This window comes from Oncorhynchus keta, chromosome 15 (genome assembly GCF_023373465.1).
Source record: "Oncorhynchus keta strain PuntledgeMale-10-30-2019 chromosome 15, Oket_V2, whole genome shotgun sequence".
Taxonomy (NCBI): Eukaryota; Metazoa; Chordata; class Actinopteri; order Salmoniformes; family Salmonidae; genus Oncorhynchus; species Oncorhynchus keta.
The window spans coordinates 10,136,393-10,164,336 of NC_068435.1; the positions used below are offsets into that span (position 1 = coordinate 10,136,393).

At 43.1% G+C, this 27,944-nt stretch overlaps 31 non-coding genes across 31 annotated transcripts; all 31 read left to right on the plus strand.

Moving 5' to 3' along the window:
- Positions 1-18: 18 nt before the first annotated feature.
- trnaw-cca (transfer RNA tryptophan (anticodon CCA)) lies at positions 19-90 on the plus strand. Its single transcript has one exon. It is a non-coding gene; the product is annotated as a tRNA-Trp (tRNA).
- A 694-nt stretch (positions 91-784) lies between these two features.
- trnaw-cca (transfer RNA tryptophan (anticodon CCA)) lies at positions 785-856 on the plus strand. Its single transcript has one exon. It is a non-coding gene; the product is annotated as a tRNA-Trp (tRNA).
- A 1,459-nt stretch (positions 857-2,315) lies between these two features.
- Positions 2,316-2,387, plus strand: trnaw-cca (transfer RNA tryptophan (anticodon CCA)). Its single transcript has one exon. It is a non-coding gene; the product is annotated as a tRNA-Trp (tRNA).
- Positions 2,388-3,081: 694 nt separating this feature from the next.
- Positions 3,082-3,153, plus strand: trnaw-cca (transfer RNA tryptophan (anticodon CCA)). The gene has a single exon. It is a non-coding gene; the product is annotated as a tRNA-Trp (tRNA).
- Positions 3,154-3,847: 694 nt separating this feature from the next.
- Positions 3,848-3,919, plus strand: trnaw-cca (transfer RNA tryptophan (anticodon CCA)). Its single transcript has one exon. It is a non-coding gene; the product is annotated as a tRNA-Trp (tRNA).
- Positions 3,920-4,613: 694 nt separating this feature from the next.
- Positions 4,614-4,685, plus strand: trnaw-cca (transfer RNA tryptophan (anticodon CCA)). The gene has a single exon. It is a non-coding gene; the product is annotated as a tRNA-Trp (tRNA).
- A 695-nt stretch (positions 4,686-5,380) lies between these two features.
- trnaw-cca (transfer RNA tryptophan (anticodon CCA)) lies at positions 5,381-5,452 on the plus strand. The gene has a single exon. It is a non-coding gene; the product is annotated as a tRNA-Trp (tRNA).
- A 694-nt stretch (positions 5,453-6,146) lies between these two features.
- On the plus strand, positions 6,147-6,218 carry trnaw-cca (transfer RNA tryptophan (anticodon CCA)). Its single transcript has one exon. It is a non-coding gene; the product is annotated as a tRNA-Trp (tRNA).
- Positions 6,219-6,912: 694 nt separating this feature from the next.
- On the plus strand, positions 6,913-6,984 carry trnaw-cca (transfer RNA tryptophan (anticodon CCA)). Its single transcript has one exon. It is a non-coding gene; the product is annotated as a tRNA-Trp (tRNA).
- A 694-nt stretch (positions 6,985-7,678) lies between these two features.
- On the plus strand, positions 7,679-7,750 carry trnaw-cca (transfer RNA tryptophan (anticodon CCA)). Its single transcript has one exon. It is a non-coding gene; the product is annotated as a tRNA-Trp (tRNA).
- Positions 7,751-8,444: 694 nt separating this feature from the next.
- trnaw-cca (transfer RNA tryptophan (anticodon CCA)) lies at positions 8,445-8,516 on the plus strand. The gene has a single exon. It is a non-coding gene; the product is annotated as a tRNA-Trp (tRNA).
- A 694-nt stretch (positions 8,517-9,210) lies between these two features.
- trnaw-cca (transfer RNA tryptophan (anticodon CCA)) lies at positions 9,211-9,282 on the plus strand. The gene has a single exon. It is a non-coding gene; the product is annotated as a tRNA-Trp (tRNA).
- Positions 9,283-9,976: 694 nt separating this feature from the next.
- Positions 9,977-10,048, plus strand: trnaw-cca (transfer RNA tryptophan (anticodon CCA)). The gene has a single exon. It is a non-coding gene; the product is annotated as a tRNA-Trp (tRNA).
- A 694-nt stretch (positions 10,049-10,742) lies between these two features.
- On the plus strand, positions 10,743-10,814 carry trnaw-cca (transfer RNA tryptophan (anticodon CCA)). Its single transcript has one exon. It is a non-coding gene; the product is annotated as a tRNA-Trp (tRNA).
- A 1,459-nt stretch (positions 10,815-12,273) lies between these two features.
- Positions 12,274-12,345, plus strand: trnaw-cca (transfer RNA tryptophan (anticodon CCA)). The gene has a single exon. It is a non-coding gene; the product is annotated as a tRNA-Trp (tRNA).
- Positions 12,346-13,039: 694 nt separating this feature from the next.
- Positions 13,040-13,111, plus strand: trnaw-cca (transfer RNA tryptophan (anticodon CCA)). The gene has a single exon. It is a non-coding gene; the product is annotated as a tRNA-Trp (tRNA).
- A 692-nt stretch (positions 13,112-13,803) lies between these two features.
- Positions 13,804-13,875, plus strand: trnaw-cca (transfer RNA tryptophan (anticodon CCA)). The gene has a single exon. It is a non-coding gene; the product is annotated as a tRNA-Trp (tRNA).
- Positions 13,876-14,569: 694 nt separating this feature from the next.
- Positions 14,570-14,641, plus strand: trnaw-cca (transfer RNA tryptophan (anticodon CCA)). Its single transcript has one exon. It is a non-coding gene; the product is annotated as a tRNA-Trp (tRNA).
- A 694-nt stretch (positions 14,642-15,335) lies between these two features.
- On the plus strand, positions 15,336-15,407 carry trnaw-cca (transfer RNA tryptophan (anticodon CCA)). Its single transcript has one exon. It is a non-coding gene; the product is annotated as a tRNA-Trp (tRNA).
- Positions 15,408-16,101: 694 nt separating this feature from the next.
- trnaw-cca (transfer RNA tryptophan (anticodon CCA)) lies at positions 16,102-16,173 on the plus strand. Its single transcript has one exon. It is a non-coding gene; the product is annotated as a tRNA-Trp (tRNA).
- Positions 16,174-16,867: 694 nt separating this feature from the next.
- trnaw-cca (transfer RNA tryptophan (anticodon CCA)) lies at positions 16,868-16,939 on the plus strand. The gene has a single exon. It is a non-coding gene; the product is annotated as a tRNA-Trp (tRNA).
- A 694-nt stretch (positions 16,940-17,633) lies between these two features.
- trnaw-cca (transfer RNA tryptophan (anticodon CCA)) lies at positions 17,634-17,705 on the plus strand. Its single transcript has one exon. It is a non-coding gene; the product is annotated as a tRNA-Trp (tRNA).
- Positions 17,706-18,399: 694 nt separating this feature from the next.
- trnaw-cca (transfer RNA tryptophan (anticodon CCA)) lies at positions 18,400-18,471 on the plus strand. The gene has a single exon. It is a non-coding gene; the product is annotated as a tRNA-Trp (tRNA).
- Positions 18,472-19,165: 694 nt separating this feature from the next.
- trnaw-cca (transfer RNA tryptophan (anticodon CCA)) lies at positions 19,166-19,237 on the plus strand. The gene has a single exon. It is a non-coding gene; the product is annotated as a tRNA-Trp (tRNA).
- A 694-nt stretch (positions 19,238-19,931) lies between these two features.
- On the plus strand, positions 19,932-20,003 carry trnaw-cca (transfer RNA tryptophan (anticodon CCA)). The gene has a single exon. It is a non-coding gene; the product is annotated as a tRNA-Trp (tRNA).
- A 694-nt stretch (positions 20,004-20,697) lies between these two features.
- trnaw-cca (transfer RNA tryptophan (anticodon CCA)) lies at positions 20,698-20,769 on the plus strand. Its single transcript has one exon. It is a non-coding gene; the product is annotated as a tRNA-Trp (tRNA).
- A 694-nt stretch (positions 20,770-21,463) lies between these two features.
- Positions 21,464-21,535, plus strand: trnaw-cca (transfer RNA tryptophan (anticodon CCA)). The gene has a single exon. It is a non-coding gene; the product is annotated as a tRNA-Trp (tRNA).
- A 694-nt stretch (positions 21,536-22,229) lies between these two features.
- On the plus strand, positions 22,230-22,301 carry trnaw-cca (transfer RNA tryptophan (anticodon CCA)). Its single transcript has one exon. It is a non-coding gene; the product is annotated as a tRNA-Trp (tRNA).
- Positions 22,302-22,995: 694 nt separating this feature from the next.
- On the plus strand, positions 22,996-23,067 carry trnaw-cca (transfer RNA tryptophan (anticodon CCA)). The gene has a single exon. It is a non-coding gene; the product is annotated as a tRNA-Trp (tRNA).
- A 694-nt stretch (positions 23,068-23,761) lies between these two features.
- Positions 23,762-23,833, plus strand: trnaw-cca (transfer RNA tryptophan (anticodon CCA)). Its single transcript has one exon. It is a non-coding gene; the product is annotated as a tRNA-Trp (tRNA).
- A 694-nt stretch (positions 23,834-24,527) lies between these two features.
- On the plus strand, positions 24,528-24,599 carry trnaw-cca (transfer RNA tryptophan (anticodon CCA)). The gene has a single exon. It is a non-coding gene; the product is annotated as a tRNA-Trp (tRNA).
- The last annotated feature ends 3,345 nt before the right edge of the window (positions 24,600-27,944 follow it).

The following is a 27,944-nucleotide window of genomic DNA, read 5'->3' on the forward strand; positions in this document are numbered from 1 at the left end:
AAGATGTTAGAAGTCAAAGACCTCGTGGCGCAATGGTAGCGCGTCTGACTCCAGATCAGAAGGTTGCGTGTTCAACTCACGTCGTGGTCATGGTTTTTATGTGTGCAATCTCTGCCGCCTTTACTCAGTGAATCAGCACAAGTACCAATGTGGCTTTACAGTACTAATCTCGCATGGAAACGAACAAACCAATGCTGCTTTTGATGAAAATAGTCTCTCACAAGAACCTGACACACTGCAAAATCCTAAATGAAATTATGTTATTGTCAGTCTTCGAACAGGTAGTTTAATGTATGCTTGGGGGCAGTTTTTTGACACCTGGATGAGAAACGTTCCCTAAGTAAACTGCCTGTTACTCAGGCCCAGAAACTAGGATATGCATATCAATGGTAGATTTGGATAGAACACACTCTAAAGTTTCCAAAACTGTTGAAATAATGTCTCTGAGTATAACAGAACTGATATGGCAGGCGAAAAACCTGAGGAAAATGTATCCAGGAGGTGGGATTGTTTTGATGTGGGTAGTTTTCAATTGAATGCCTTTTGAGTTTCTAATGGGTTAGGACCCAGATTGCAGTTCCTATGGCTACCACTAGATGTCAACAGTCTTTAGACTTTGTTTCAGGCTTGTTTTCATGCACTTAACCTGCCGGGCAGAGGCACGTGCTGATGGGGGTGGCATTGTCAGATGGTTCATTTCCCCATAGAACCAGGCCTCCATTCCAAATTATACAGTCATCGAAATCTGAACTAGGCATCCTCTCCAAAGATGTTAGAAGTCAAAGACCTCGTGGCGCAATGGTAGCGCGTCTGACTCCAGATCAGAAGGTTGCGTGTTCAACTCACGTCGTGGTCATGGTTTTTATGTGTGCAATCTCTGCCGCCTTTACTCAGTGAATCAGCACAAGTACCAATGTGGCTTTACAGTACTAATCTCGCATGGAAACGAACAAACCAATGCTGCTTTTGATGAAAATAGTCTCTCACAAGAACCTGACACACTGCAAAATCCTAAATGAAATTATGTTATTGTCAGTCTTCGAACAGGTAGTTTAATGTATGCTTGGGGGCAGTTTTTTGACACCTGGATGAGAAACGTTCCCTAAGTAAACTGCCTGTTACTCAGGCCCAGAAACTAGGATATGCATATCAATGGTAGATTTGGATAGAACACACTCTAAAGTTTCCAAAACTGTTGAAATAATGTCTCTGAGTATAACAGAACTGATATGGCAGGCGAAAAACCTGAGGAAAATGTATCCAGGAGGTGGGATTGTTTTGATGTGGGTAGTTTTCAATTGAATGCCTTTTGAGTTTCTAATGGGTTAGGACCCAGATTGCAGTTCCTATGGCTACCACTAGATGTCAACAGTCTTTAGACTTTGTTTCAGGCTTGTTTTCATGCACTTAACCTGCCGGGCAGAGGCACGTGCTGATGGGGGTGGCATTGTCAGATGGTTCATTTCCCCATAGAACCAGGCCTCCATTCCAAATTATACAGTCATCGAAATCTGAACTAGGCATCCTCTCCAAAGATGTTAGAAGTCAAAGACCTCGTGGCGCAATGGTAGCGCTCTGACTCCAGATCAGAAGGTTGCGTGTTCAACTCACGTCGTGGTCATGGTTTTTATGTGTGCAATCTCTGCCGCCTTTACTCAGTGAATCAGCACAAGTACCAATGTGGCTTTACAGTACTAATCTCGCATGGAAACGAACAAACCAATGCTGCTTTTGATGAAAATAGTCTCTCACAAGAACCTGACACACTGCAAAATCCTAAATGAAATTATGTTATTGTCAGTCTTCGAACAGGTAGTTTAATGTATGCTTGGGGGCAGTTTTTTGACACCTGGATGAGAAACGTTCCCTAAGTAAACTGCCTGTTACTCAGGCCCAGAAACTAGGATATGCATATCAATGGTAGATTTGGATAGAACACACTCTAAAGTTTCCAAAACTGTTGAAATAATGTCTCTGAGTATAACAGAACTGATATGGCAGGCGAAAAACCTGAGGAAAATGTATCCAGGAGGTGGGATTGTTTTGATGTGGGTAGTTTTCAATTGAATGCCTTTTGAGTTTCTAATGGGTTAGGACCCAGATTGCAGTTCCTATGGCTACCACTAGATGTCAACAGTCTTTAGACTTTGTTTCAGGCTTGTTTTCATGCACTTAACCTGCCGGGCAGAGGCACGTGCTGATGGGGGTGGCATTGTCAGATGGTTCATTTCCCCATAGAACCAGGCCTCCATTCCAAATTATACAGTCATCGAAATCTGAACTAGGCATCCTCTCCAAAGATGTTAGAAGTCAAAGACCTCGTGGCGCAATGGTAGCGCGTCTGACTCCAGATCAGAAGGTTGCGTGTTCAACTCACGTCGTGGTCATGGTTTTTATGTGTGCAATCTCTGCCGCCTTTACTCAGTGAATCAGCACAAGTACCAATGTGGCTTTACAGTACTAATCTCGCATGGAAACGAACAAACCAATGCTGCTTTTGATGAAAATAGTCTCTCACAAGAACCTGACACACTGCAAAATCCTAAATGAAATTATGTTATTGTCAGTCTTCGAACAGGTAGTTTAATGTATGCTTGGGGGCAGTTTTTTGACACCTGGATGAGAAACGTTCCCTAAGTAAACTGCCTGTTACTCAGGCCCAGAAACTAGGATATGCATATCAATGGTAGATTTGGATAGAACACACTCTAAAGTTTCCAAAACTGTTGAAATAATGTCTCTGAGTATAACAGAACTGATATGGCAGGCGAAAAACCTGAGGAAAATGTATCCAGGAGGTGGGATTGTTTTGATGTGGGTAGTTTTCAATTGAATGCCTTTTGAGTTTCTAATGGGTTAGGACCCAGATTGCAGTTCCTATGGCTACCACTAGATGTCAACAGTCTTTAGACTTTGTTTCAGGCTTGTTTTCATGCACTTAACCTGCCGGGCAGAGGCACGTGCTGATGGGGGTGGCATTGTCAGATGGTTCATTTCCCCATAGAACCAGGCCTCCATTCCAAATTATACAGTCATCGAAATCTGAACTAGGCATCCTCTCCAAAGATGTTAGAAGTCAAAGACCTCGTGGCGCAATGGTAGCGCGTCTGACTCCAGATCAGAAGGTTGCGTGTTCAACTCACGTCGTGGTCATGGTTTTTATGTGTGCAATCTCTGCCGCCTTTACTCAGTGAATCAGCACAAGTACCAATGTGGCTTTACAGTACTAATCTCGCATGGAAACGAACAAACCAATGCTGCTTTTGATGAAAATAGTCTCTCACAAGAACCTGACACACTGCAAAATCCTAAATGAAATTATGTTATTGTCAGTCTTCGAACAGGTAGTTTAATGTATGCTTGGGGGCAGTTTTTTGACACCTGGATGAGAAACGTTCCCTAAGTAAACTGCCTGTTACTCAGGCCCAGAAACTAGGATATGCATATCAATGGTAGATTTGGATAGAACACACTCTAAAGTTTCCAAAACTGTTGAAATAATGTCTCTGAGTATAACAGAACTGATATGGCAGGCGAAAAACCTGAGGAAAATGTATCCAGGAGGTGGGATTGTTTTGATGTGGGTAGTTTTCAATTGAATGCCTTTTGAGTTTCTAATGGGTTAGGACCCAGATTGCAGTTCCTATGGCTACCACTAGATGTCAACAGTCTTTAGACTTTGTTTCAGGCTTGTTTTCATGCACTTAACCTGCCGGGCAGAGGCACGTGCTGATGGGGGTGGCATTGTCAGATGGTTCATTTCCCCATAGAACCAGGCCTCCATTCCAAATTATACAGTCATCGAAATCTGAACTAGGCATCCTCTCCAAAGATGTTAGAAGTCAAAGACCTCGTGGCGCAATGGTAGCGCGTCTGACTCCAGATCAGAAGGTTGCGTGTTCAACTCACGTCGTGGTCATGGTTTTTATGTGTGCAATCTCTGCCGCCTTTACTCAGTGAATCAGCACAAGTACCAATGTGGCTTTACAGTACTAATCTCGCATGGAAACGAACAAACCAATGCTGCTTTTGATGAAAATAGTCTCTCACAAGAACCTGACACACTGCAAAATCCTAAATGAAATTATGTTATTGTCAGTCTTCGAACAGGTAGTTTAATGTATGCTTGGGGGCAGTTTTTTGACACCTGGATGAGAAACGTTCCCTAAGTAAACTGCCTGTTACTCAGGCCCAGAAACTAGGATATGCATATCAATGGTAGATTTGGATAGAACACACTCTAAAGTTTCCAAAACTGTTGAAATAATGTCTCTGAGTATAACAGAACTGATATGGCAGGCGAAAAACCTGAGGAAAATGTATCCAGGAGGTGGGATTGTTTTGATGTGGGTAGTTTTCAATTGAATGCCTTTTGAGTTTCTAATGGGTTAGGACCCAGATTGCAGTTCCTATGGCTACCACTAGATGTCAACAGTCTTTAGACTTTGTTTCAGGCTTGTTTTCATGCACTTAACCTGCCGGGCAGAGGCACGTGCTGATGGGGGTGGCATTGTCAGATGGTTCATTTCCCCATAGAACCAGGCCTCCATTCCAAATTATACAGTCATCGAAATCTGAACTAGGCATCCTCTCCAAAGATGTTAGAAGTCAAAGACCTCGTGGCGCAATGGTAGCGCGTCTGACTCCAGATCAGAAGGTTGCGTGTTCAACTCACGTCGTGGTCATGGTTTTTATGTGTGCAATCTCTGCCGCCTTTACTCAGTGAATCAGCACAAGTACCAATGTGGCTTTACAGTACTAATCTCGCATGGAAACGAACAAACCAATGCTGCTTTTGATGAAAATAGTCTCTCACAAGAACCTGACACACTGCAAAATCCTAAATGAAATTATGTTATTGTCAGTCTTCGAACAGGTAGTTTAATGTATGCTTGGGGGCAGTTTTTTGACACCTGGATGAGAAACGTTCCCTAAGTAAACTGCCTGTTACTCAGGCCCAGAAACTAGGATATGCATATCAATGGTAGATTTGGATAGAACACACTCTAAAGTTTCCAAAACTGTTGAAATAATGTCTCTGAGTATAACAGAACTGATATGGCAGGCGAAAAAACCTGAGGAAAATGTATCCAGGAGGTGGGATTGTTTTGATGTGGGTAGTTTTCAATTGAATGCCTTTTGAGTTTCTAATGGGTTAGGACCCAGATTGCAGTTCCTATGGCTACCACTAGATGTCAACAGTCTTTAGACTTTGTTTCAGGCTTGTTTTCATGCACTTAACCTGCCGGGCAGAGGCACGTGCTGATGGGGGTGGCATTGTCAGATGGTTCATTTCCCCATAGAACCAGGCCTCCATTCCAAATTATACAGTCATCGAAATCTGAACTAGGCATCCTCTCCAAAGATGTTAGAAGTCAAAGACCTCGTGGCGCAATGGTAGCGCGTCTGACTCCAGATCAGAAGGTTGCGTGTTCAACTCACGTCGTGGTCATGGTTTTTATGTGTGCAATCTCTGCCGCCTTTACTCAGTGAATCAGCACAAGTACCAATGTGGCTTTACAGTACTAATCTCGCATGGAAACGAACAAACCAATGCTGCTTTTGATGAAAATAGTCTCTCACAAGAACCTGACACACTGCAAAATCCTAAATGAAATTATGTTATTGTCAGTCTTCGAACAGGTAGTTTAATGTATGCTTGGGGGCAGTTTTTTGACACCTGGATGAGAAACGTTCCCTAAGTAAACTGCCTGTTACTCAGGCCCAGAAACTAGGATATGCATATCAATGGTAGATTTGGATAGAACACACTCTAAAGTTTCCAAAACTGTTGAAATAATGTCTCTGAGTATAACAGAACTGATATGGCAGGCGAAAAACCTGAGGAAAATGTATCCAGGAGGTGGGATTGTTTTGATGTGGGTAGTTTTCAATTGAATGCCTTTTGAGTTTCTAATGGGTTAGGACCCAGATTGCAGTTCCTATGGCTACCACTAGATGTCAACAGTCTTTAGACTTTGTTTCAGGCTTGTTTTCATGCACTTAACCTGCCGGGCAGAGGCACGTGCTGATGGGGGTGGCATTGTCAGATGGTTCATTTCCCCATAGAACCAGGCCTCCATTCCAAATTATACAGTCATCGAAATCTGAACTAGGCATCCTCTCCAAAGATGTTAGAAGTCAAAGACCTCGTGGCGCAATGGTAGCGCGTCTGACTCCAGATCAGAAGGTTGCGTGTTCAACTCACGTCGTGGTCATGGTTTTTATGTGTGCAATCTCTGCCGCCTTTACTCAGTGAATCAGCACAAGTACCAATGTGGCTTTACAGTACTAATCTCGCATGGAAACGAACAAACCAATGCTGCTTTTGATGAAAATAGTCTCTCACAAGAACCTGACACACTGCAAAATCCTAAATGAAATTATGTTATTGTCAGTCTTCGAACAGGTAGTTTAATGTATGCTTGGGGGCAGTTTTTTGACACCTGGATGAGAAACGTTCCCTAAGTAAACTGCCTGTTACTCAGGCCCAGAAACTAGGATATGCATATCAATGGTAGATTTGGATAGAACACACTCTAAAGTTTCCAAAACTGTTGAAATAATGTCTCTGAGTATAACAGAACTGATATGGCAGGCGAAAAACCTGAGGAAAATGTATCCAGGAGGTGGGATTGTTTTGATGTGGGTAGTTTTCAATTGAATGCCTTTTGAGTTTCTAATGGGTTAGGACCCAGATTGCAGTTCCTATGGCTACCACTAGATGTCAACAGTCTTTAGACTTTGTTTCAGGCTTGTTTTCATGCACTTAACCTGCCGGGCAGAGGCACGTGCTGATGGGGGTGGCATTGTCAGATGGTTCATTTCCCCATAGAACCAGGCCTCCATTCCAAATTATACAGTCATCGAAATCTGAACTAGGCATCCTCTCCAAAGATGTTAGAAGTCAAAGACCTCGTGGCGCAATGGTAGCGCGTCTGACTCCAGATCAGAAGGTTGCGTGTTCAACTCACGTCGTGGTCATGGTTTTTATGTGTGCAATCTCTGCCGCCTTTACTCAGTGAATCAGCACAAGTACCAATGTGGCTTTACAGTACTAATCTCGCATGGAAACGAACAAACCAATGCTGCTTTTGATGAAAATAGTCTCTCACAAGAACCTGACACACTGCAAAATCCTAAATGAAATTATGTTATTGTCAGTCTTCGAACAGGTAGTTTAATGTATGCTTGGGGGCAGTTTTTTGACACCTGGATGAGAAACGTTCCCTAAGTAAACTGCCTGTTACTCAGGCCCAGAAACTAGGATATGCATATCAATGGTAGATTTGGATAGAACACACTCTAAAGTTTCCAAAACTGTTGAAATAATGTCTCTGAGTATAACAGAACTGATATGGCAGGCGAAAAACCTGAGGAAAATGTATCCAGGAGGTGGGATTGTTTTGATGTGGGTAGTTTTCAATTGAATGCCTTTTGAGTTTCTAATGGGTTAGGACCCAGATTGCAGTTCCTATGGCTACCACTAGATGTCAACAGTCTTTAGACTTTGTTTCAGGCTTGTTTTCATGCACTTAACCTGCCGGGCAGAGGCACGTGCTGATGGGGGTGGCATTGTCAGATGGTTCATTTCCCCATAGAACCAGGCCTCCATTCCAAATTATACAGTCATCGAAATCTGAACTAGGCATCCTCTCCAAAGATGTTAGAAGTCAAAGACCTCGTGGCGCAATGGTAGCGCGTCTGACTCCAGATCAGAAGGTTGCGTGTTCAACTCACGTCGTGGTCATGGTTTTTATGTGTGCAATCTCTGCCGCCTTTACTCAGTGAATCAGCACAAGTACCAATGTGGCTTTACAGTACTAATCTCGCATGGAAACGAACAAACCAATGCTGCTTTTGATGAAAATAGTCTCTCACAAGAACCTGACACACTGCAAAATCCTAAATGAAATTATGTTATTGTCAGTCTTCGAACAGGTAGTTTAATGTATGCTTGGGGGCAGTTTTTTGACACCTGGATGAGAAACGTTCCCTAAGTAAACTGCCTGTTACTCAGGCCCAGAAACTAGGATATGCATATCAATGGTAGATTTGGATAGAACACACTCTAAAGTTTCCAAAACTGTTGAAATAATGTCTCTGAGTATAACAGAACTGATATGGCAGGCGAAAAACCTGAGGAAAATGTATCCAGGAGGTGGGATTGTTTTGATGTGGGTAGTTTTCAATTGAATGCCTTTTGAGTTTCTAATGGGTTAGGACCCAGATTGCAGTTCCTATGGCTACCACTAGATGTCAACAGTCTTTAGACTTTGTTTCAGGCTTGTTTTCATGCACTTAACCTGCCGGGCAGAGGCACGTGCTGATGGGGGTGGCATTGTCAGATGGTTCATTTCCCCATAGAACCAGGCCTCCATTCCAAATTATACAGTCATCGAAATCTGAACTAGGCATCCTCTCCAAAGATGTTAGAAGTCAAAGACCTCGTGGCGCAATGGTAGCGCGTCTGACTCCAGATCAGAAGGTTGCGTGTTCAACTCACGTCGTGGTCATGGTTTTTATGTGTGCAATCTCTGCCGCCTTTACTCAGTGAATCAGCACAAGTACCAATGTGGCTTTACAGTACTAATCTCGCATGGAAACGAACAAACCAATGCTGCTTTTGATGAAAATAGTCTCTCACAAGAACCTGACACACTGCAAAATCCTAAATGAAATTATGTTATTGTCAGTCTTCGAACAGGTAGTTTAATGTATGCTTGGGGGCAGTTTTTTGACACCTGGATGAGAAACGTTCCCTAAGTAAACTGCCTGTTACTCAGGCCCAGAAACTAGGATATGCATATCAATGGTAGATTTGGATAGAACACACTCTAAAGTTTCCAAAACTGTTGAAATAATGTCTCTGAGTATAACAGAACTGATATGGCAGGCGAAAAACCTGAGGAAAATGTATCCAGGAGGTGGGATTGTTTTGATGTGGGTAGTTTTCAATTGAATGCCTTTTGAGTTTCTAATGGGTTAGGACCCAGATTGCAGTTCCTATGGCTACCACTAGATGTCAACAGTCTTTAGACTTTGTTTCAGGCTTGTTTTCATGCACTTAACCTGCCGGGCAGAGGCACGTGCTGATGGGGGTGGCATTGTCAGATGGTTCATTTCCCCATAGAACCAGGCCTCCATTCCAAATTATACAGTCATCGAAATCTGAACTAGGCATCCTCTCCAAAGATGTTAGAAGTCAAAGACCTCGTGGCGCAATGGTAGCGCGTCTGACTCCAGATCAGAAGGTTGCGTGTTCAACTCACGTCGTGGTCATGGTTTTTATGTGTGCAATCTCTGCCGCCTTTACTCAGTGAATCAGCACAAGTACCAATGTGGCTTTACAGTACTAATCTCGCATGGAAACGAACAAACCAATGCTGCTTTTGATGAAAATAGTCTCTCACAAGAACCTGACACACTGCAAAATCCTAAATGAAATTATGTTATTGTCAGTCTTCGAACAGGTAGTTTAATGTATGCTTGGGGGCAGTTTTTTGACACCTGGATGAGAAACGTTCCCTAAGTAAACTGCCTGTTACTCAGGCCCAGAAACTAGGATATGCATATCAATGGTAGATTTGGATAGAACACACTCTAAAGTTTCCAAAACTGTTGAAATAATGTCTCTGAGTATAACAGAACTGATATGGCAGGCGAAAAACCTGAGGAAAATGTATCCAGGAGGTGGGATTGTTTTGATGTGGGTAGTTTTCAATTGAATGCCTTTTGAGTTTCTAATGGGTTAGGACCCAGATTGCAGTTCCTATGGCTACCACTAGATGTCAACAGTCTTTAGACTTTGTTTCAGGCTTGTTTTCATGCACTTAACCTGCCGGGCAGAGGCACGTGCTGATGGGGGTGGCATTGTCAGATGGTTCATTTCCCCATAGAACCAGGCCTCCATTCCAAATTATACAGTCATCGAAATCTGAACTAGGCATCCTCTCCAAAGATGTTAGAAGTCAAAGACCTCGTGGCGCAATGGTAGCGCGTCTGACTCCAGATCAGAAGGTTGCGTGTTCAACTCACGTCGTGGTCATGGTTTTTATGTGTGCAATCTCTGCCGCCTTTACTCAGTGAATCAGCACAAGTACCAATGTGGCTTTACAGTACTAATCTCGCATGGAAACGAACAAACCAATGCTGCTTTTGATGAAAATAGTCTCTCACAAGAACCTGACACACTGCAAAATCCTAAATGAAATTATGTTATTGTCAGTCTTCGAACAGGTAGTTTAATGTATGCTTGGGGGCAGTTTTTTGACACCTGGATGAGAAACGTTCCCTAAGTAAACTGCCTGTTACTCAGGCCCAGAAACTAGGATATGCATATCAATGGTAGATTTGGATAGAACACACTCTAAAGTTTCCAAAACTGTTGAAATAATGTCTCTGAGTATAACAGAACTGATATGGCAGGCGAAAAACCTGAGGAAAATGTATCCAGGAGGTGGGATTGTTTTGATGTGGGTAGTTTTCAATTGAATGCCTTTTGAGTTTCTAATGGGTTAGGACCCAGATTGCAGTTCCTATGGCTACCACTAGATGTCAACAGTCTTTAGACTTTGTTTCAGGCTTGTTTTCATGCACTTAACCTGCCGGGCAGAGGCACGTGCTGATGGGGGTGGCATTGTCAGATGGTTCATTTCCCCATAGAACCAGGCCTCCATTCCAAATTATACAGTCATCGAAATCTGAACTAGGCATCCTCTCCAAAGATGTTAGAAGTCAAAGACCTCGTGGCGCAATGGTAGCGCGTCTGACTCCAGATCAGAAGGTTGCGTGTTCAACTCACGTCGTGGTCATGGTTTTTATGTGTGCAATCTCTGCCGCCTTTACTCAGTGAATCAGCACAAGTACCAATGTGGCTTTACAGTACTAATCTCGCATGGAAACGAACAAACCAATGCTGCTTTTGATGAAAATAGTCTCTCACAAGAACCTGACACACTGCAAAATCCTAAATGAAATTATGTTATTGTCAGTCTTCGAACAGGTAGTTTAATGTATGCTTGGGGGCAGTTTTTTGACACCTGGATGAGAAACGTTCCCTAAGTAAACTGCCTGTTACTCAGGCCCAGAAACTAGGATATGCATATCAATGGTAGATTTGGATAGAACACACTCTAAAGTTTCCAAAACTGTTGAAATAATGTCTCTGAGTATAACAGAACTGATATGGCAGGCGAAAAACCTGAGGAAAATGTATCCAGGAGGTGGGATTGTTTTGATGTGGGTAGTTTTCAATTGAATGCCTTTTGAGTTTCTAATGGGTTAGGACCCAGATTGCAGTTCCTATGGCTACCACTAGATGTCAACAGTCTTTAGACTTTGTTTCAGGCTTGTTTTCATGCACTTAACCTGCCGGGCAGAGGCACGTGCTGATGGGGGTGGCATTGTCAGATGGTTCATTTCCCCATAGAACCAGGCCTCCATTCCAAATTATACAGTCATCGAAATCTGAACTAGGCATCCTCTCCAAAGATGTTAGAAGTCAAAGACCTCGTGGCGCAATGGTAGCGCGTCTGACTCCAGATCAGAAGGTTGCGTGTTCAACTCACTCGTGGTCATGGTTTTTATGTGTGCAATCTCTGCCGCCTTTACTCAGTGAATCAGCACAAGTACCAATGTGGCTTTACAGTACTAATCTCGCATGGAAACGAACAAACCAATGCTGCTTTTGATGAAAATAGTCTCTCACAAGAACCTGACACACTGCAAAATCCTAAATGAAATTATGTTATTGTCAGTCTTCGAACAGGTAGTTTAATGTATGCTTGGGGGCAGTTTTTTGACACCTGGATGAGAAACGTTCCCTAAGTAAACTGCCTGTTACTCAGGCCCAGAAACTAGGATATGCATATCAATGGTAGATTTGGATAGAACACACTCTAAAGTTTCCAAAACTGTTGAAATAATGTCTCTGAGTATAACAGAACTGATATGGCAGGCGAAAAACCTGAGGAAAATGTATCCAGGAGGTGGGATTGTTTTGATGTGGGTAGTTTTCAATTGAATGCCTTTTGAGTTTCTAATGGGTTAGGACCCAGATTGCAGTTCCTATGGCTACCACTAGATGTCAACAGTCTTTAGACTTTGTTTCAGGCTTGTTTTCATGCACTTAACCTGCCGGGCAGAGGCACGTGCTGATGGGGGTGGCATTGTCAGATGGTTCATTTCCCCATAGAACCAGGCCTCCATTCCAAATTATACAGTCATCGAAATCTGAACTAGGCATCCTCTCCAAAGATGTTAGAAGTCAAAGACCTCGTGGCGCAATGGTAGCGCGTCTGACTCCAGATCAGAAGGTTGCGTGTTCAACTCACGTCGTGGTCATGGTTTTTATGTGTGCAATCTCTGCCGCCTTTACTCAGTGAATCAGCACAAGTACCAATGTGGCTTTACAGTACTAATCTCGCATGGAAACGAACAAACCAATGCTGCTTTTGATGAAAATAGTCTCTCACAAGAACCTGACACACTGCAAAATCCTAAATGAAATTATGTTATTGTCAGTCTTCGAACAGGTAGTTTAATGTATGCTTGGGGGCAGTTTTTTGACACCTGGATGAGAAACGTTCCCTAAGTAAACTGCCTGTTACTCAGGCCCAGAAACTAGGATATGCATATCAATGGTAGATTTGGATAGAACACACTCTAAAGTTTCCAAAACTGTTGAAATAATGTCTCTGAGTATAACAGAACTGATATGGCAGGCGAAAAACCTGAGGAAAATGTATCCAGGAGGTGGGATTGTTTTGATGTGGGTAGTTTTCAATTGAATGCCTTTTGAGTTTCTAATGGGTTAGGACCCAGATTGCAGTTCCTATGGCTACCACTAGATGTCAACAGTCTTTAGACTTTGTTTCAGGCTTGTTTTCATGCACTTAACCTGCCGGGCAGAGGCACGTGCTGATGGGGGTGGCATTGTCAGATGGTTCATTTCCCCATAGAACCAGGCCTCCATTCCAAATTATACAGTCATCGAAATCTGAACTAGGCATCCTCTCCAAAGATGTTAGAAGTCAAAGACCTCGTGGCGCAATGGTAGCGCGTCTGACTCCAGATCAGAAGGTTGCGTGTTCAACTCACGTCGTGGTCATGGTTTTTATGTGTGCAATCTCTGCCGCCTTTACTCAGTGAATCAGCACAAGTACCAATGTGGCTTTACAGTACTAATCTCGCATGGAAACGAACAAACCAATGCTGCTTTTGATGAAAATAGTCTCTCACAAGAACCTGACACACTGCAAAATCCTAAATGAAATTATGTTATTGTCAGTCTTCGAACAGGTAGTTTAATGTATGCTTGGGGGCAGTTTTTTGACACCTGGATGAGAAACGTTCCCTAAGTAAACTGCCTGTTACTCAGGCCCAGAAACTAGGATATGCATATCAATGGTAGATTTGGATAGAACACACTCTAAAGTTTCCAAAACTGTTGAAATAATGTCTCTGAGTATAACAGAACTGATATGGCAGGCGAAAAACCTGAGGAAAATGTATCCAGGAGGTGGGATTGTTTTGATGTGGGTAGTTTTCAATTGAATGCCTTTTGTTTCTAATGGGTTAGGACCCAGATTGCAGTTCCTATGGCTACCACTAGATGTCAACAGTCTTTAGACTTTGTTTCAGGCTTGTTTTCATGCACTTAACCTGCCGGGCAGAGGCACGTGCTGATGGGGGTGGCATTGTCAGATGGTTCATTTCCCCATAGAACCAGGCCTCCATTCCAAATTATACAGTCATCGAAATCTGAACTAGGCATCCTCTCCAAAGATGTTAGAAGTCAAAGACCTCGTGGCGCAATGGTAGCGCGTCTGACTCCAGATCAGAAGGTTGCGTGTTCAACTCACGTCGTGGTCATGGTTTTTATGTGTGCAATCTCTGCCGCCTTTACTCAGTGAATCAGCACAAGTACCAATGTGGCTTTACAGTACTAATCTCGCATGGAAACGAACAAACCAATGCTGCTTTTGATGAAAATAGTCTCTCACAAGAACCTGACACACTGCAAAATCCTAAATGAAATTATGTTATTGTCAGTCTTCGAACAGGTAGTTTAATGTATGCTTGGGGGCAGTTTTTTGACACCTGGATGAGAAACGTTCCCTAAGTAAACTGCCTGTTACTCAGGCCCAGAAACTAGGATATGCATATCAATGGTAGATTTGGATAGAACACACTCTAAAGTTTCCAAAACTGTTGAAATAATGTCTCTGAGTATAACAGAACTGATATGGCAGGCGAAAAACCTGAGGAAAATGTATCCAGGAGGTGGGATTGTTTTGATGTGGGTAGTTTTCAATTGAATGCCTTTTGAGTTTCTAATGGGTTAGGACCCAGATTGCAGTTCCTATGGCTACCACTAGATGTCAACAGTCTTTAGACTTTGTTTCAGGCTTGTTTTCATGCACTTAACCTGCCGGGCAGAGGCACGTGCTGATGGGGGTGGCATTGTCAGATGGTTCATTTCCCCATAGAACCAGGCCTCCATTCCAAATTATACAGTCATCGAAATCTGAACTAGGCATCCTCTCCAAAGATGTTAGAAGTCAAAGACCTCGTGGCGCAATGGTAGCGCGTCTGACTCCAGATCAGAAGGTTGCGTGTTCAACTCACGTCGTGGTCATGGTTTTTATGTGTGCAATCTCTGCCGCCTTTACTCAGTGAATCAGCACAAGTACCAATGTGGCTTTACAGTACTAATCTCGCATGGAAACGAACAAACCAATGCTGCTTTTGATGAAAATAGTCTCTCACAAGAACCTGACACACTGCAAAATCCTAAATGAAATTATGTTATTGTCAGTCTTCGAACAGGTAGTTTAATGTATGCTTGGGGGCAGTTTTTTGACACCTGGATGAGAAACGTTCCCTAAGTAAACTGCCTGTTACTCAGGCCCAGAAACTAGGATATGCATATCAATGGTAGATTTGGATAGAACACACTCTAAAGTTTCCAAAACTGTTGAAATAATGTCTCTGAGTATAACAGAACTGATATGGCAGGCGAAAAACCTGAGGAAAATGTATCCAGGAGGTGGGATTGTTTTGATGTGGGTAGTTTTCAATTGAATGCCTTTTGAGTTTCTAATGGGTTAGGACCCAGATTGCAGTTCCTATGGCTACCACTAGATGTCAACAGTCTTTAGACTTTGTTTCAGGCTTGTTTTCATGCACTTAACCTGCCGGGCAGAGGCACGTGCTGATGGGGGTGGCATTGTCAGATGGTTCATTTCCCCATAGAACCAGGCCTCCATTCCAAATTATACAGTCATCGAAATCTGAACTAGGCATCCTCTCCAAAGATGTTAGAAGTCAAAGACCTCGTGGCGCAATGGTAGCGCGTCTGACTCCAGATCAGAAGGTTGCGTGTTCAACTCACGTCGTGGTCATGGTTTTTATGTGTGCAATCTCTGCCGCCTTTACTCAGTGAATCAGCACAAGTACCAATGTGGCTTTACAGTACTAATCTCGCATGGAAACGAACAAACCAATGCTGCTTTTGATGAAAATAGTCTCTCACAAGAACCTGACACACTGCAAAATCCTAAATGAAATTATGTTATTGTCAGTCTTCGAACAGGTAGTTTAATGTATGCTTGGGGGCAGTTTTTTGACACCTGGATGAGAAACGTTCCCTAAGTAAACTGCCTGTTACTCAGGCCCAGAAACTAGGATATGCATATCAATGGTAGATTTGGATAGAACACACTCTAAAGTTTCCAAAACTGTTGAAATAATGTCTCTGAGTATAACAGAACTGATATGGCAGGCGAAAAACCTGAGGAAAATGTATCCAGGAGGTGGGATTGTTTTGATGTGGGTAGTTTTCAATTGAATGCCTTTTGAGTTTCTAATGGGTTAGGACCCAGATTGCAGTTCCTATGGCTACCACTAGATGTCAACAGTCTTTAGACTTTGTTTCAGGCTTGTTTTCATGCACTTAACCTGCCGGGCAGAGGCACGTGCTGATGGGGGTGGCATTGTCAGATGGTTCATTTCCCCATAGAACCAGGCCTCCATTCCAAATTATACAGTCATCGAAATCTGAACTAGGCATCCTCTCCAAAGATGTTAGAAGTCAAAGACCTCGTGGCGCAATGGTAGCGCGTCTGACTCCAGATCAGAAGGTTGCGTGTTCAACTCACGTCGTGGTCATGGTTTTTATGTGTGCAATCTCTGCCGCCTTTACTCAGTGAATCAGCACAAGTACCAATGTGGCTTTACAGTACTAATCTCGCATGGAAACGAACAAACCAATGCTGCTTTTGATGAAAATAGTCTCTCACAAGAACCTGACACACTGCAAAATCCTAAATGAAATTATGTTATTGTCAGTCTTCGAACAGGTAGTTTAATGTATGCTTGGGGGCAGTTTTTTGACACCTGGATGAGAAACGTTCCCTAAGTAAACTGCCTGTTACTCAGGCCCAGAAACTAGGATATGCATATCAATGGTAGATTTGGATAGAACACACTCTAAAGTTTCCAAAACTGTTGAAATAATGTCTCTGAGTATAACAGAACTGATATGGCAGGCGAAAAACCTGAGGAAAATGTATCCAGGAGGTGGGATTGTTTTGATGTGGGTAGTTTTCAATTGAATGCCTTTTGAGTTTCTAATGGGTTAGGACCCAGATTGCAGTTCCTATGGCTACCACTAGATGTCAACAGTCTTTAGACTTTGTTTCAGGCTTGTTTTCATGCACTTAACCTGCCGGGCAGAGGCACGTGCTGATGGGGGTGGCATTGTCAGATGGTTCATTTCCCCATAGAACCAGGCCTCCATTCCAAATTATACAGTCATCGAAATCTGAACTAGGCATCCTCTCCAAAGATGTTAGAAGTCAAAGACCTCGTGGCGCAATGGTAGCGCGTCTGACTCCAGATCAGAAGGTTGCGTGTTCAACTCACGTCGTGGTCATGGTTTTTATGTGTGCAATCTCTGCCGCCTTTACTCAGTGAATCAGCACAAGTACCAATGTGGCTTTACAGTACTAATCTCGCATGGAAACGAACAAACCAATGCTGCTTTTGATGAAAATAGTCTCTCACAAGAACCTGACACACTGCAAAATCCTAAATGAAATTATGTTATTGTCAGTCTTCGAACAGGTAGTTTAATGTATGCTTGGGGGCAGTTTTTTGACACCTGGATGAGAAACGTTCCCTAAGTAAACTGCCTGTTACTCAGGCCCAGAAACTAGGATATGCATATCAATGGTAGATTTGGATAGAACACACTCTAAAGTTTCCAAAACTGTTGAAATAATGTCTCTGAGTATAACAGAACTGATATGGCAGGCGAAAAACCTGAGGAAAATGTATCCAGGAGGTGGGATTGTTTTGATGTGGGTAGTTTTCAATTGAATGCCTTTTGAGTTTCTAATGGGTTAGGACCCAGATTGCAGTTCCTATGGCTACCACTAGATGTCAACAGTCTTTAGACTTTGTTTCAGGCTTGTTTTCATGCACTTAACCTGCCGGGCAGAGGCACGTGCTGATGGGGGTGGCATTGTCAGATGGTTCATTTCCCCATAGAACCAGGCCTCCATTCCAAATTATACAGTCATCGAAATCTGAACTAGGCATCCTCTCCAAAGATGTTAGAAGTCAAAGACCTCGTGGCGCAATGGTAGCGCGTCTGACTCCAGATCAGAAGGTTGCGTGTTCAACTCACGTCGTGGTCATGGTTTTTATGTGTGCAATCTCTGCCGCCTTTACTCAGTGAATCAGCACAAGTACCAATGTGGCTTTACAGTACTAATCTCGCATGGAAACGAACAAACCAATGCTGCTTTTGATGAAAATAGTCTCTCACAAGAACCTGACACACTGCAAAATCCTAAATGAAATTATGTTATTGTCAGTCTTCGAACAGGTAGTTTAATGTATGCTTGGGGGCAGTTTTTTGACACCTGGATGAGAAACGTTCCCTAAGTAAACTGCCTGTTACTCAGGCCCAGAAACTAGGATATGCATATCAATGGTAGATTTGGATAGAACACACTCTAAAGTTTCCAAAACTGTTGAAATAATGTCTCTGAGTATAACAGAACTGATATGGCAGGCGAAAAACCTGAGGAAAATGTATCCAGGAGGTGGGATTGTTTTGATGTGGGTAGTTTTCAATTGAATGCCTTTTGAGTTTCTAATGGGTTAGGACCCAGATTGCAGTTCCTATGGCTACCACTAGATGTCAACAGTCTTTAGACTTTGTTTCAGGCTTGTTTTCATGCACTTAACCTGCCGGGCAGAGGCACGTGCTGATGGGGGTGGCATTGTCAGATGGTTCATTTCCCCATAGAACCAGGCCTCCATTCCAAATTATACAGTCATCGAAATCTGAACTAGGCATCCTCTCCAAAGATGTTAGAAGTCAAAGACCTCGTGGCGCAATGGTAGCGCGTCTGACTCCAGATCAGAAGGTTGCGTGTTCAACTCACGTCGTGGTCATGGTTTTTATGTGTGCAATCTCTGCCGCCTTTACTCAGTGAATCAGCACAAGTACCAATGTGGCTTTACAGTACTAATCTCGCATGGAAACGAACAAACCAATGCTGCTTTTGATGAAAATAGTCTCTCACAAGAACCTGACACACTGCAAAATCCTAAATGAAATTATGTTATTGTCAGTCTTCGAACAGGTAGTTTAATGTATGCTTGGGGGCAGTTTTTTGACACCTGGATGAGAAACGTTCCCTAAGTAAACTGCCTGTTACTCAGGCCCAGAAACTAGGATATGCATATCAATGGTAGATTTGGATAGAACACACTCTAAAGTTTCCAAAACTGTTGAAATAATGTCTCTGAGTATAACAGAACTGATATGGCAGGCGAAAAACCTGAGGAAAATGTATCCAGGAGGTGGGATTGTTTTGATGTGGGTAGTTTTCAATTGAATGCCTTTTGAGTTTCTAATGGGTTAGGACCCAGATTGCAGTTCCTATGGCTACCACTAGATGTCAACAGTCTTTAGACTTTGTTTCAGGCTTGTTTTCATGCACTTAACCTGCCGGGCAGAGGCACGTGCTGATGGGGGTGGCATTGTCAGATGGTTCATTTCCCCATAGAACCAGGCCTCCATTCCAAATTATACAGTCATCGAAATCTGAACTAGGCATCCTCTCCAAAGATGTTAGAAGTCAAAGACCTCGTGGCGCAATGGTAGCGCGTCTGACTCCAGATCAGAAGGTTGCGTGTTCAACTCACGTCGTGGTCATGGTTTTTATGTGTGCAATCTCTGCCGCCTTTACTCAGTGAATCAGCACAAGTACCAATGTGGCTTTACAGTACTAATCTCGCATGGAAACGAACAAACCAATGCTGCTTTTGATGAAAATAGTCTCTCACAAGAACCTGACACACTGCAAAATCCTAAATGAAATTATGTTATTGTCAGTCTTCGAACAGGTAGTTTAATGTATGCTTGGGGGCAGTTTTTTGACACCTGGATGAGAAACGTTCCCTAAGTAAACTGCCTGTTACTCAGGCCCAGAAACTAGGATATGCATATCAATGGTAGATTTGGATAGAACACACTCTAAAGTTTCCAAAACTGTTGAAATAATGTCTCTGAGTATAACAGAACTGATATGGCAGGCGAAAAACCTGAGGAAAATGTATCCAGGAGGTGGGATTGTTTTGATGTGGGTAGTTTTCAATTGAATGCCTTTTGAGTTTCTAATGGGTTAGGACCCAGATTGCAGTTCCTATGGCTACCACTAGATGTCAACAGTCTTTAGACTTTGTTTCAGGCTTGTTTTCATGCACTTAACCTGCCGGGCAGAGGCACGTGCTGATGGGGGTGGCATTGTCAGATGGTTCATTTCCCCATAGAACCAGGCCTCCATTCCAAATTATACAGTCATCGAAATCTGAACTAGGCATCCTCTCCAAAGATGTTAGAAGTCAAAGACCTCGTGGCGCAATGGTAGCGCGTCTGACTCCAGATCAGAAGGTTGCGTGTTCAACTCACGTCGTGGTCATGGTTTTTATGTGTGCAATCTCTGCCGCCTTTACTCAGTGAATCAGCACAAGTACCAATGTGGCTTTACAGTACTAATCTCGCATGGAAACGAACAAACCAATGCTGCTTTTGATGAAAATAGTCTCTCACAAGAACCTGACACACTGCAAAATCCTAAATGAAATTATGTTATTGTCAGTCTTCGAACAGGTAGTTTAATGTATGCTTGGGGGCAGTTTTTTGACACCTGGATGAGAAACGTTCCCTAAGTAAACTGCCTGTTACTCAGGCCCAGAAACTAGGATATGCATATCAATGGTAGATTTGGATAGAACACACTCTAAAGTTTCCAAAACTGTTGAAATAATGTCTCTGAGTATAACAGAACTGATATGGCAGGCGAAAAACCTGAGGAAAATGTATCCAGGAGGTGGGATTGTTTTGATGTGGGTAGTTTTCAATTGAATGCCTTTTGAGTTTCTAATGGGTTAGGACCCAGATTGCAGTTCCTATGGCTACCACTAGATGTCAACAGTCTTTAGACTTTGTTTCAGGCTTGTTTTCATGCACTTAACCTGCCGGGCAGAGGCACGTGCTGATGGGGGTGGCATTGTCAGATGGTTCATTTCCCCATAGAACCAGGCCTCCATTCCAAATTATACAGTCATCGAAATCTGAACTAGGCATCCTCTCCAAAGATGTTAGAAGTCAAAGACCTCGTGGCGCAATGGTAGCGCGTCTGACTCCAGATCAGAAGGTTGCGTGTTCAACTCACGTCGTGGTCATGGTTTTTATGTGTGCAATCTCTGCCGCCTTTACTCAGTGAATCAGCACAAGTACCAATGTGGCTTTACAGTACTAATCTCGCATGGAAACGAACAAACCAATGCTGCTTTTGATGAAAATAGTCTCTCACAAGAACCTGACACACTGCAAAATCCTAAATGAAATTATGTTATTGTCAGTCTTCGAACAGGTAGTTTAATGTATGCTTGGGGGCAGTTTTTTGACACCTGGATGAGAAACGTTCCCTAAGTAAACTGCCTGTTACTCAGGCCCAGAAACTAGGATATGCATATCAATGGTAGATTTGGATAGAACACACTCTAAAGTTTCCAAAACTGTTGAAATAATGTCTCTGAGTATAACAGAACTGATATGGCAGGCGAAAAACCTGAGGAAAATGTATCCAGGAGGTGGGATTGTTTTGATGTGGGTAGTTTTCAATTGAATGCCTTTTGAGTTTCTAATGGGTTAGGACCCAGATTGCAGTTCCTATGGCTACCACTAGATGTCAACAGTCTTTAGACTTTGTTTCAGGCTTGTTTTCATGCACTTAACCTGCCGGGCAGAGGCACGTGCTGATGGGGGTGGCATTGTCAGATGGTTCATTTCCCCATAGAACCAGGCCTCCATTCCAAATTATACAGTCATCGAAATCTGAACTAGGCATCCTCTCCAAAGATGTTAGAAGTCAAAGACCTCGTGGCGCAATGGTAGCGCGTCTGACTCCAGATCAGAAGGTTGCGTGTTCAACTCACGTCGTGGTCATGGTTTTTATGTGTGCAATCTCTGCCGCCTTTACTCAGTGAATCAGCACAAGTACCAATGTGGCTTTACAGTACTAATCTCGCATGGAAACGAACAAACCAATGCTGCTTTTGATGAAAATAGTCTCTCACAAGAACCTGACACACTGCAAAATCCTAAATGAAATTATGTTATTGTCAGTCTTCGAACAGGTAGTTTAATGTATGCTTGGGGGCAGTTTTTTGACACCTGGATGAGAAACGTTCCCTAAGTAAACTGCCTGTTACTCAGGCCCAGAAACTAGGATATGCATATCAATGGTAGATTTGGATAGAACACACTCTAAAGTTTCCAAAACTGTTGAAATAATGTCTCTGAGTATAACAGAACTGATATGGCAGGCGAAAAACCTGAGGAAAATGTATCCAGGAGGTGGGATTGTTTTGATGTGGGTAGTTTTCAATTGAATGCCTTTTGAGTTTCTAATGGGTTAGGACCCAGATTGCAGTTCCTATGGCTACCACTAGATGTCAACAGTCTTTAGACTTTGTTTCAGGCTTGTTTTCATGCACTTAACCTGCCGGGCAGAGGCACGTGCTGATGGGGGTGGCATTGTCAGATGGTTCATTTCCCCATAGAACCAGGCCTCCATTCCAAATTATACAGTCATCGAAATCTGAACTAGGCATCCTCTCCAAAGATGTTAGAAGTCAAAGACCTCGTGGCGCAATGGTAGCGCGTCTGACTCCAGATCAGAAGGTTGCGTGTTCAACTCACGTCGTGGTCATGGTTTTTATGTGTGCAATCTCTGCCGCCTTTACTCAGTGAATCAGCACAAGTACCAATGTGGCTTTACAGTACTAATCTCGCATGGAAACGAACAAACCAATGCTGCTTTTGATGAAAATAGTCTCTCACAAGAACCTGACACACTGCAAAATCCTAAATGAAATTATGTTATTGTCAGTCTTCGAACAGGTAGTTTAATGTATGCTTGGGGGCAGTTTTTTGACACCTGGATGAGAAACGTTCCCTAAGTAAACTGCCTGTTACTCAGGCCCAGAAACTAGGATATGCATATCAATGGTAGATTTGGATAGAACACACTCTAAAGTTTCCAAAACTGTTGAAATAATGTCTCTGAGTATAACAGAACTGATATGGCAGGCGAAAAACCTGAGGAAAATGTATCCAGGAGGTGGGATTGTTTTGATGTGGGTAGTTTTCAATTGAATGCCTTTTGAGTTTCTAATGGGTTAGGACCCAGATTGCAGTTCCTATGGCTACCACTAGATGTCAACAGTCTTTAGACTTTGTTTCAGGCTTGTTTTCATGCACTTAACCTGCCGGGCAGAGGCACGTGCTGATGGGGGTGGCATTGTCAGATGGTTCATTTCCCCATAGAACCAGGCCTCCATTCCAAATTATACAGTCATCGAAATCTGAACTAGGCATCCTCTCCAAAGATGTTAGAAGTCAAAGACCTCGTGGCGCAATGGTAGCGCGTCTGACTCCAGATCAGAAGGTTGCGTGTTCAACTCACGTCGTGGTCATGGTTTTTATGTGTGCAATCTCTGCCGCCTTTACTCAGTGAATCAGCACAAGTACCAATGTGGCTTTACAGTACTAATCTCGCATGGAAACGAACAAACCAATGCTGCTTTTGATGAAAATAGTCTCTCACAAGAACCTGACACACTGCAAAATCCTAAATGAAATTATGTTATTGTCAGTCTTCGAACAGGTAGTTTAATGTATGCTTGGGGGCAGTTTTTTGACACCTGGATGAGAAACGTTCCCTAAGTAAACTGCCTGTTACTCAGGCCCAGAAACTAGGATATGCATATCAATGGTAGATTTGGATAGAACACACTCTAAAGTTTCCAAAACTGTTGAAATAATGTCTCTGAGTATAACAGAACTGATATGGCAGGCGAAAAACCTGAGGAAAATGTATCCAGGAGGTGGGATTGTTTTGATGTGGGTAGTTTTCAATTGAATGCCTTTTGAGTTTCTAATGGGTTAGGACCCAGATTGCAGTTCCTATGGCTACCACTAGATGTCAACAGTCTTTAGACTTTGTTTCAGGCTTGTTTTCATGCACTTAACCTGCCGGGCAGAGGCACGTGCTGATGGGGGTGGCATTGTCAGATGGTTCATTTCCCCATAGAACCAGGCCTCCATTCCAAATTATACAGTCATCGAAATCTGAACTAGGCATCCTCTCCAAAGATGTTAGAAGTCAAAGACCTCGTGGCGCAATGGTAGCGCGTCTGACTCCAGATCAGAAGGTTGCGTGTTCAACTCACGTCGTGGTCATGGTTTTTATGTGTGCAATCTCTGCCGCCTTTACTCAGTGAATCAGCACAAGTACCAATGTGGCTTTACAGTACTAATCTCGCATGGAAACGAACAAACCAATGCTGCTTTTGATGAAAATAGTCTCTCACAAGAACCTGACACACTGCAAAATCCTAAATGAAATTATGTTATTGTCAGTCTTCGAACAGGTAGTTTAATGTATGCTTGGGGGCAGTTTTTTGACACCTGGATGAGAAACGTTCCCTAAGTAAACTGCCTGTTACTCAGGCCCAGAAACTAGGATATGCATATCAATGGTAGATTTGGATAGAACACACTCTAAAGTTTCCAAAACTGTTGAAATAATGTCTCTGAGTATAACAGAACTGATATGGCAGGCGAAAAACCTGAGGAAAATGTATCCAGGAGGTGGGATTGTTTTGATGTGGGTAGTTTTCAATTGAATGCCTTTTGAGTTTCTAATGGGTTAGGACCCAGATTGCAGTTCCTATGGCTACCACTAGATGTCAACAGTCTTTAGACTTTGTTTCAGGCTTGTTTTCATGCACTTAACCTGCCGGGCAGAGGCACGTGCTGATGGGGGTGGCATTGTCAGATGGTTCATTTCCCCATAGAACCAGGCCTCCATTCCAAATTATACAGTCATCGAAATCTGAACTAGGCATCCTCTCCAAAGATGTTAGAAGTCAAAGACCTCGTGGCGCAATGGTAGCGCGTCTGACTCCAGATCAGAAGGTTGCGTGTTCAACTCACGTCGTGTTCGTGGTTTTTATGTGTGCAATCTCTGCCGCCTTTACTCAGTGAATCAGCACAAGTACCAATGTGGCTTTACATACCTTAAGGGAAGAATTCGGCAGTACCTGTATGGTTAGTGAGAAAGTCCATATTGCAAATGTACGGTCCCTTACTAGACGTCCGAAATCGTTTGTAAAATTCGCGGACGGCGTCGGGCCGAGCGGCAGGGCCGGACCTACCAGGAAGTCATCAAATGAACGTTGTCGGACATTCGGTTTCCGTTTTACAAAAATAATAAGATTTATGTCATTTTTCCCATGTCCCGGAAATTCCCACAAGAGGGCATAAGCAATCATATGGCTATTGCTACAAAACATCACGATTCACGACGGGGCCTTATCTCGAAAACTGAAAATATTTAGAAGCCGAAACTCGGTGAGCGTAGGGGCGGCATAATGGGCAGTTGGCCCCGAACAAGATGGCGTCTAGGCCTCAACGGTTTTTGAGTTATGGCCATTTATCTGGGATTAAAGGTCCAAAATGAAAATAGAGAAATTATTTTTCCACTTCACGTCAAAGTCAAGGAGCCTCCGGTGTCAATAAAAAAAAGAACCAGCCATTTATCTATCGTCATTTAAGAGAAATCGTACAACGACACCTTGGTGATGTTCACGGATAGGTGTTTTTTTTTCAACGGTTACAGATCCAGTTGCAGGTTGTTCTTACGAATCTTTTTAAAGTGTGCTGCGGAGCTCTGCGAGATTTCTGTGATTTTCTATGATTTTCTGAAATAACACACACTCACTAAACCCTCCGTAAATAACTCAGTTCTTAACGTAAAGACTTAAAACTCGGGATTCTGTAAAGGCATACCCCAATCATGATATGAGTTTATTTATAGCTTCCTGTGCCAACCGGAAGTGCCTTTAATGGTGTCACAGTGGCAGTTTCCATGGGTTAAAAGGTCAGATCTTTTCAAAACTTCATATGTGTGACTAGGTAACCCTCATGAACTGTAAATCAGTCATTTCTCCCAGCAGATGTCAAAGAAAAGCTCTCACACGCACACACAGCAAGGATGGAGTGAAAAAGTGTGGTTCTTAAAGACACAGAGAGCAGGCAATGGCATAAACATAATGTCTAGGCCGTGCCGAGTTCAACGAGATATCCCGCTTGACCGTAGCTCGCTCGGTCTGAGCGCAGCGACCATTAGAAAAGTAGGCCCAAAATGAAGCCTGCCCCACAACGTCATTTGCTTTTGGGTGACAGTGAGAGAACCGTTAGGGTGAGAAGCACAATTCGACCTCAGGTATGTTCCTAAGGTCCTTCCGATCCGTGCAAGCCTAACGTTGACAGTGTGGCATTAACCCTTAATAGTTAAAAGATGGTGTTTACTTCAAAAAGTTTGCATTGATTTCTCTCCCCATAGGAATACATTGCCTTTACCCCTAAATTCAACCTGAAGTCTATATGGGTTATGAATGCCGTATGAACCTGTCTTTGGTAACAGTCCATCAGGCCAGTATGAGGTCTACCTGTGTTGATTCTAAGCTTCCTGGACCAACCGGAAGTGGTTAAAATCACCCTAAAAGTGTTTTTCCATTACCTGCCTGCAGTTTGATAGACATAGTGCATTCAACCCTGTGTAAATCAGTCAATTCTTAACGTAAGGACTTAAAACTCAGGATTCTGTAAAAGCATAGCCCAGTGAGGATATGTGTTGACTTATAGCTTCCTGTGACAACCGGAAGTGCCTTAATTGGTGTCTCAGGGGCTGTTTCGAGGGGTTAAAAAGTCAGATCTGTCCAAAACTTCATATGTGTGATTAGGCAACCCCCATGAACTGTAAATCAGTCATTTTTCCCATAAAATTTCAAAGGAAAACTAAATCACACAGACACACAACTTGGAAGGAGGGACGTATTGGGGGTTGTAGAGACAGACAGTGCCTCCAATAGTTAGCTTTGTTCGAGCTAAAAAAGAACCGTCAGACCTAGAGTTCCGAAACTTTAGAAACCTGTTCTAGACCTCGGGTCGATAGTGCGTGGTGAGTTAGGTGGCTCTAGAAGGTTCTCGGACCGAGAAATAGCCTCGTACATTTGCAATGATTTCAATTCATTTTGACCATTACGAAAATGGCGACATTTAGAAAAGTCTCAGAGACACAAGACTAGGTGCATTGGAACCGGCTCGGCCCATAGAGACGGACCCCAACGTTTCGGTCCGATAGCTCATTCAAGGACCCCATAGCAAGGCATGGAAAAAGTGGATTTTCAGCACCAATTAGGGTTTTACTCGGGCACCGAAGGACCTATCGAGCCGAAACTCGGGATTCGGGGTCGCCTCACATAGGCCTTCACATAATGTCTGACCTGGACCCGCAGCTAGAACGTAACTATGTGTTTTACGTTTTTATTATGTTTTAAACTAATGGCGCTGTGAATTATGGGCCTGCTCTGACATATGTGATAGTTGGCTTCTAAATGAGTTGGAAAAAGTGGGTTTGGTGTCAATTGGTATCAGTTTGGTGTCAGAATGACATCTAATTGACTGGTGGACACTGACTTGCTAGTTGACTTTTGTACATTAGCAATATGTTTAAACGGAGAGGGACCATCACCAAAATGGCATTCTGAAATCAACACAAAAAATGGCATCACCATAGTCTCCAGGCTGTGCAGAGTTCAACGAGACGCCCCGCTTGACCGTAGCTCGCTCTGAGTGCAGCGACCTTGAAAAAAAGAAGGCGCAAAAGGAAGCCTGGCCCTCAATGTCATTTGCTTTTGGGTGACAGTGAGAGAACCGTTAGGGTGAGAAGCACAATTCGACCTCAGGTACGTTCCTAAGGTCCTTCCGATCCGTGCAAGCCTAACGTTGACCGTGTGGCATTAACCCTTAATAGTTAAAAGAAGGTGTTTACTTCAAATAGTTTGCATTGACTTCTCTCCCCATAGGAATACATTGCCTGCACCCCTAAATTCAACCTGAAGTCTATATGGGTTATGAATGCCGTATGAACCTGTCTTTGATAACAGTCCATCAGGCCAGTATGAGGTCTACCTGTGTTGATTCTAGGCTTCCTGGACCAACCGGAAGTGGTTAAAATCACCCTAAAAGTGTTTTTCCATTACCTGCCTGCAGTTTGATAGACATAGTGCATTCAACCCTGTGTAAATCAGTCAATTCTTAACGTAAGGACTTAAAACACAGGATTCTGTAAAAGCATAGCCCAGTGAGGATATGTGTTGACTTATAGCTTCCTGTGCCAACCGGAAGTGCCTTAATTGGTGTCTCAGGGGCTGTTTCGAGGGGTTAAAAAGTCAGATCTGTCCAAAACTTCATATGTGTGATTAGGCAACCCCCATGAACTGTA